Source organism: Schistocerca serialis, chromosome 8 (assembly GCF_023864345.2).
Source record: "Schistocerca serialis cubense isolate TAMUIC-IGC-003099 chromosome 8, iqSchSeri2.2, whole genome shotgun sequence".
NCBI classification, from domain to species: domain Eukaryota; kingdom Metazoa; phylum Arthropoda; class Insecta; order Orthoptera; family Acrididae; genus Schistocerca; species Schistocerca serialis.
Genome location: NC_064645.1, coordinates 92,030,395 through 92,037,346, shown reverse-complemented (window position 1 = coordinate 92,037,346; position 6,952 = coordinate 92,030,395).

Genomic DNA, 6,952 nt, shown 5'->3' with positions numbered 1-6,952 from the left:
ATTTCACCGCAACGGTTTCTTTTAACTGTCGATTTTCTCGACAACGGCTGAGAAGTGCATCTTGGTGCTTTGCCACATTACACCTCTGACCATGAACTTTTCTTATGTGCAGTATGAATCGAATCTGAATTTCACAATTGGCGGCCTCCCCTTGTAAGTCCCATAGTGCTCAGAGTCATTTGAACCATTTTATACCTATCGGGAGGACGGGCATACTGCAGCTGTTTTAAAGTACATGGCCAAATTTTAAGCAGTACATACTTCCTCAATCTTTGGCAAAGTGTGGAAATCAGTTGACTGTTTTGCATTAGGTATAGTCCATGGTCAGATGGCTTATGAAAGAACTATTTGCTCCTGGGCGGTTCCCAAAGAAACCCCAAAAATCCACGATTTTGGGTACCAAAAGTACCAGTTGCGACGATGGCCAATTCCTTGCATGATGGCCTCCCCTCTTACCTCTAAAACAGGAGCCTTCCAGGCGGCTGCTTTCACTGAACTTCTCCGTACAAGAGGCGGATGGACAATAACTTCTTCTTCCTTCTTGCTTCTCTCCGGCCGTACATTAAAAAGGACTCCTCTGCTGGTGTAGTGTACATGATGTACGTCAAAAGCTCAAGCCGATTCGTCCTAAGCAGAAGCTTGTAAGTTCTCCTAAGAGAAAATCCTAAGCCAGCTGACTTGTTAGCGAACTTACTCAGCCAGGAATCTGAGCCTGGACTCCATATCTGACATTAGTTTTATACGTCACCAGTGACCCAGTCCAGATTCACATAGTTCAAATTAAGTATCTACGATCTGACGATCTGACTAGCATAGCTTATTTTGTTTCTAGGCCATGAATAAAATTTCAGAGAACAACATTAAGTACATGAATATCATCACTTTTATACAATTTACGCAATGTCCGAAGTAAATGGTAGGAAAGTTGTGTAGAGGCATGACTGAGGTGACAAAAGTCGTGGGATAGCGATGTGCACATATACAGACGGCGTTAGTATCGCGTACACAAGCTATAAAATAGCAGTGCAATGGTATAGCTGTCATCTGTACCCGGTGACTCATGTGAAATGGTTTCCGACTTGATTATGGCTGCGCAACGGGACTCTCAGTGCGGAACAGAGGTTGGAATTAGACGCATAGGACATTCCATTTCGGATATCGTCAGTGAATGCAGTATCCCAAGATCCACACTGTCAAGAGTGTGCCGAGAATACCAAATGTCGGATATTACCTCTCACCGTGGACAATCGGCCGACGACCTGAACTTAATGACAACAGCAGTGGCGTTTGCATAGAGTTGTCAGTGCTGAGAATTCTTGAATGAACTACGACAGAAGCCTGAACAACAGCGGGCTTACGTACTAGGACATGCACTGAAACTATGAAATAGTACACTGATAATGGATAGTCGCTAGCCGAAATCTAGATTTGCTTTAATAAGGCCTGGAGGGAAAGGTCGACTGATTGCTGTGCTCCGTCATTTTGAAAGTCATGTCACAGTCGGCTAGTGTATTCCACATTCCTAATGGAAGGTAACTTGATGACATTCTGGACAATTCGAACGAATGATTTGACCACCCAGATCGCCCGATACGAGTATCATCGAACATTTATGGGACATAATGGAGAGGTCAGTTTGTATACAAAATCCTGCACTAGCAGAATTTTCGCAACTATCGACGGCTGTAGAGGAGCATGGCTCAGTATTTCTGTAATGGACTACCAACGACTTAATTCCATGCCTCGTCTATCTGCTGTACTACTCTGGGCAAAAGGAGGTCAAAACGATATTAGTAGGTGTCCCATAACTTTCGTCGCGTCAGTGTAATGTAATTTCCATATAGAACTGGCGTTTGAAGTGACATCTCTTGACAATGATGGGAGCACATAGTGATGTAAGTAATTTGTTCACAACCAAAGTAAGTATAATATCTGAACATGCGTGTACGTGTGTGTGAGTGATTCAGTATGTATTGGAGGCTGACTACCGTGGCACAAAGAGAAGCAGGAAGGAAAAAGAAAGACATGCGTGATTTACTCATTTACGTTAGTGTTACAGTACTCGTCTTGTGAAGCTGCACTGTTGAGACTCGTTAACCCAACTTTTTGTCGTGGCAGATTTCGCTGCCCCACGCAAAGACTCGTTGGTCTGATTCCGGGAAAGCAGAAAGCTGAAAGTTGGGTCATCTGCAGCGCTGCTGAAAGAACACACTGTATGTAAACGAGGCAAAGTTGTTGACGTAGTTTTCAGAAAACACTTCACTTGAAGCATAAAAAAAATTATATACTTTGGATTCCCGTGTTCTTTCACTTTGTAATGTTTCGAATAATTTCAGGGAAACTATTAGTAAAAATTTTTGATTATTTAAATTTTTAAGTCTCACATCACAGCCTGATGGTGAGGTGCTTAGCATTTCGTTATTGGCCATGTCTTTTTAGGACACCTCAAAGTTTAATAAGTCTGTGCCCGTTGTTCTAAGAATTTGCTGTGAATCACGAGTGTAAATTTGGGGCTGCAGTGTAATGTGGAATCCGACTCATGTTTCGTTTCTGGAAAATCTCGGCATCATTGAGAGATGAATACTGGGTTAAAAGGCAGAGGGGGAAAAAAGACCCAGCCGGGATCCGATACAACACCCTTCGCGTTTCTAGCTAGACGTTTTACCGCTGTTGTTGTCTCTTTTCATAATAGTAATTTATTGAGTAACCTAGGCGTACAGTTAACTTACATTAAAATAAAGATAATAAACATGAGTATGACACAGTTATCGCACATGAAAATTGAATTAATTAGAAAAAGCGTAACAGAAGAATCTGAAAGTTCGTGCAAATAGGAAATACAGTGTTACGGAAAGCAATCAGTAATGGTCACAGTGAAATCAGGTGCCTCTCCCCTCCTCCCGCCCTTTCAAATGGTTAAAATGGCTCTAAACACTATGGTACTTAACATCTCAGGTCATCAGTCCCCTAGACTTAGAACTACTTAAACCTAACTGACCTAAGGACATCACACACATCCATGCCCGAGGCAGGATTCGAACCTGCGACCGTAGCAGCCGCGTGGTCCCTGACTGAAGCGCCTAGAACCGCTCTGCCACTTCGGCCGGCTCCCGCCCTTTAAATGGGCTTCTTCTTCACAACTTTTTTCCGTTTTTGTTTTTTAATTTTCCAAAAACAACAAAAATAGCGCAAAAAGAAGGAATACAGGGGAAAAACAGATACGGGAAACCAAAACACAATGGGGCAGCAGTCGCTCCCAGAACAATCCGACGCCCTGTCTTCGAAAGATGAGATTCAGCATCCTGGCAAAGAGTTCTCAGAAGCGGGGATATTGCAAGCAGGACCAGCAAGCCGTGGCCTTCTTTTTTTTTTTTTTTTTTTTTTCGTCATCTGTCTACTGACTGGTTTGATGCGGCCCGCCACAAATTCCTTTCCTGTGCTAACCTCTTCATCTCAGAGTAGCACTTGCAACCTACGTCCTCAATTATTTGCTTGACGTATTCCAATCTCTGTCTCCCTCTACAGTTTTTGCCCTCTACAGCTCCCTCTAGTACCATGGAAGTCATTCCCTCACGTCTTAGAAGATGTCCTATCATCCTGTCCCTTCTCCTTATCAGTGTTTTCCACATATTCCTTTCCTCTCCGATTCTGCGTAGAACCTCCTCATTCCTTACCTTATCAGTCCACCTAATTTTCAACATTCGTCTATAGCACCACATCTCAAATGCTTCGATTCTCTTCTGTTCCGGTTTTCCCACAGTCCATGTTTCACTACCATACAATGCTGTACTCCAGACGTACATCCTCAGAAATTTCTTCCTCAAATTACGGCCGGTATTTCATATTAGTAGACTTCTCTTGGCCAGAAATGCCTTTTTTGCCAAAGCGAGTCTGCTTTTATGTCCTTCTTGCTCCGTCCGTCATTGGTTATTTTACTGCCTAGGTAGCAGAATTCCTTAACTTAATTGACTTCGTGACCATCAATCCTGATGTTAAGTTTCTCGCTGTTCTCATTTCTACTACTTCTCATTACCTTCGTCTTTCTCCGATTTGCTCTCAAACCATACTGTGTACTCATTAGACTGTTCATTCCGTTCAGCAGATCATTTAATTCTTCTTCACTTTCACTCAGGATAGCAATGTCATCAGCGAATCGTATCATTGATATCCTTTCACCTTGTATTTTAATTCCACTCCTGAACCTTTCTTTTATTTCCATCATTGCTTCCTCGATGTACAGATTGAAGAGTAGGGGCGAAAGGCTACAGCCTTGTCTTACACCCTTCTTAATACGAGCACTTCGTTCTTGATCGTCCACTCTTATTATTCCCTCTTGGTTGTTGTAGATATTGTATATGACCCGTCTCTCCCTATAGCATACCCCTACTTTTTTCAGAATCTCGAACAGCTTGCACGATTTTATATTGTCGAACGCTTTTTCCAGGTCGACAAATCCTATGAAAGTGTCTTGATTTTTCTTTAGCCTTGCTTCCATTATTAGCCGTAACGTCAGAATTGCCTCTCTCGTCCCTTTACTTTTCCTAAAGCCAAACTGATCGTCACCTAGCGCATTCTCAATTTTCTTTTCCATTCTTCTGTATATTATTCTTGTAAGCAGCTTCGATGCATGAGCTGTTAAGCTGATTGTGCGATAATTTTCGCACTTGTCAGCTCTTGCCGTCTTCGGAATTGTGTGGATGATGCTTTTCCGAAAGTCAGATGGTATATCGCCAGACTCATATTTTCTACACACCAACGTGAATAGTCGTTTTGTTGCCACTTCCCCCAATGATTTTAGAAATTCTGATGGAATGTTATCTATCCCTTCTGCCTTATTTGACCGTAAGTCCTCCAAAGGTCTTTTAAATTCCGATTCTAACACTGGATCCCCTATCTCTTCTAAATCGACTCCTGTTTCTTCTTCTATCACATCAGACAAATCTTCACCCTCACAGAGGCTTTCAATATATTCTTTCCACCTATCTGCTCTCTCCTCTGCATTTAACAGTGGAATTCCCGTTGCACTCTTAATGTTACCACCGTTGCTTTTAATGTCACCAAAGGTTGTTTTGACTTTCCTGTATGCTGAGTCTGTCCTTCCGACAATAATTTCTTTTTCGATGTCTTCACATTTTTCCTGCAGCCATTTCGTCTTAGCTTCCCTGCACTTCCTATTTATTTCATTCCTCAGCGACTTGTATTTCTGTATTCCTGATTTTCCCGGAACATGTTTGTACTTCCTCCTTTCATCAATCAACTGAAGTATTTCTTCTGTTACCCATGGTTTCTTCACAGCTACCTTCTTTGTACCTATGTTTTCCTTCCCAACTTCTGTGATGGCCCTTTTTAGAGATGTCCATTCCTCTTCAACTGTACTGCCTACTGCGCTATTCCTTATTGCTGTATCTATAGCGTTAGAGAACTTCAAACGTATCTCGTCATTCCTTAGTACTTCCGAATCCCACTTCTTTGCGTATTGATTCTTCCTGACTAATGTCTTGAACTTCAGCCTACTCTTCATCACTACTATACTGTGATCTGAGTCTATATCTGCTCCTGGGTACGCCTTACAATCCAGTATCTGATTTCGGAATCTCTGTCTGACCATGATGTAATCTAATTGAAATCTTTAAGTATCTCCCGGCCTTTTCCAAGTATACCTTCTTCTCTTGTGAATCTTGAACAGGGTATTCGCTATTACTAGCTGAAACTTGTTACAGAACTCAATTAGTCTTTCTCCTCTTTCATTCCTTGTCCCAAGCCCATATTCTCCTGTAACCTTTTCTTCTACTCCTTCCCCTGCAACTGCATTCCAGTCGCCCATGACTATTAGATTTTCGTCCCCCTTTACATACTGCATTACCCTTTCAATATCCTCATACACTTTCTCTATCTGTTCATCTTCAGCTTGCGACGTCGGCATGTATACCTGAACTATCGTTGTCGGTGTTGGTCTGCTGTCGATTCTGATTAGAACAACCCGGTCACTGAACTGTTCACAGTAACACACCCTCTGCCCTACCTTCCTATTCATAACGAATCCCACACCTGTTATACCATTTTCTGCTGCTGTTGATATTACCCGATACTCATCTGACTAGAAATCCTTGTCTTCCTTCCACTTCACTTCAGTGACCCCTACTATATCTAGATTGAGCCTTTGCATTTCCCTTTTCAGATTTTCTAGTTTCCCTACCACGTTCAAGCTTCTGACATTCCACGCCCCGATTCGTAGAACGTTATCCTTTCGTAGATTATTCAATCTTTTCCTCATGGTAACCTCCCCCTTGGCAGTCCCCTCCCGGAGATCCGAATGGGGGACTATTCCGGAATCTTTTGCCAATGGAGAGATCATCATGACACTTCTTCAATTACAGGCCACATGTCCTGTGGATACACGTTACGTGTCTTTAATGCAGTGGTTTCCATTGCCTTCTGCATCCTCATGTCTTTGATCATTGCTGATTCTTCCGCCTTTAGGGGCAATTTCCCACCCATAGGGCAAGAGAGTGCATTGAACCTCTATCCGCTCCTCCGCCCTCTTTGACAAGGCCGTTGGCAGAATGAGGCTGACTCCTTATGCCGGAAGTCTTCGGCCGCCAATGCCAATGCCTCCGTGGACGTAAGCTGGCGAAAAGCCAAAAGGTCGTCATCGCCCTTACCAGCAACAACAAAATGTATAATGTGACCAACCAGCCAAATTGATGTACTGGTCTTTGTCCTTGGAAAAAATAAGTAGCTGGGCGCAGAATTAGATCAATGGAGTACGCAACTTCAACATACCGAGTGAGGAAAGCCAACTACTTCCTGAGCCATGACCACTTTGCTAGGTGGCCACGACAAATAAACTACTACTGGAGCGTATCTAGGGACGCACATCTACTGCATTTTATCCGTGATTTCCACCAGCGAGAGTCTATGTTGTATCAGGAGTAGTGACTAATAGTCGACC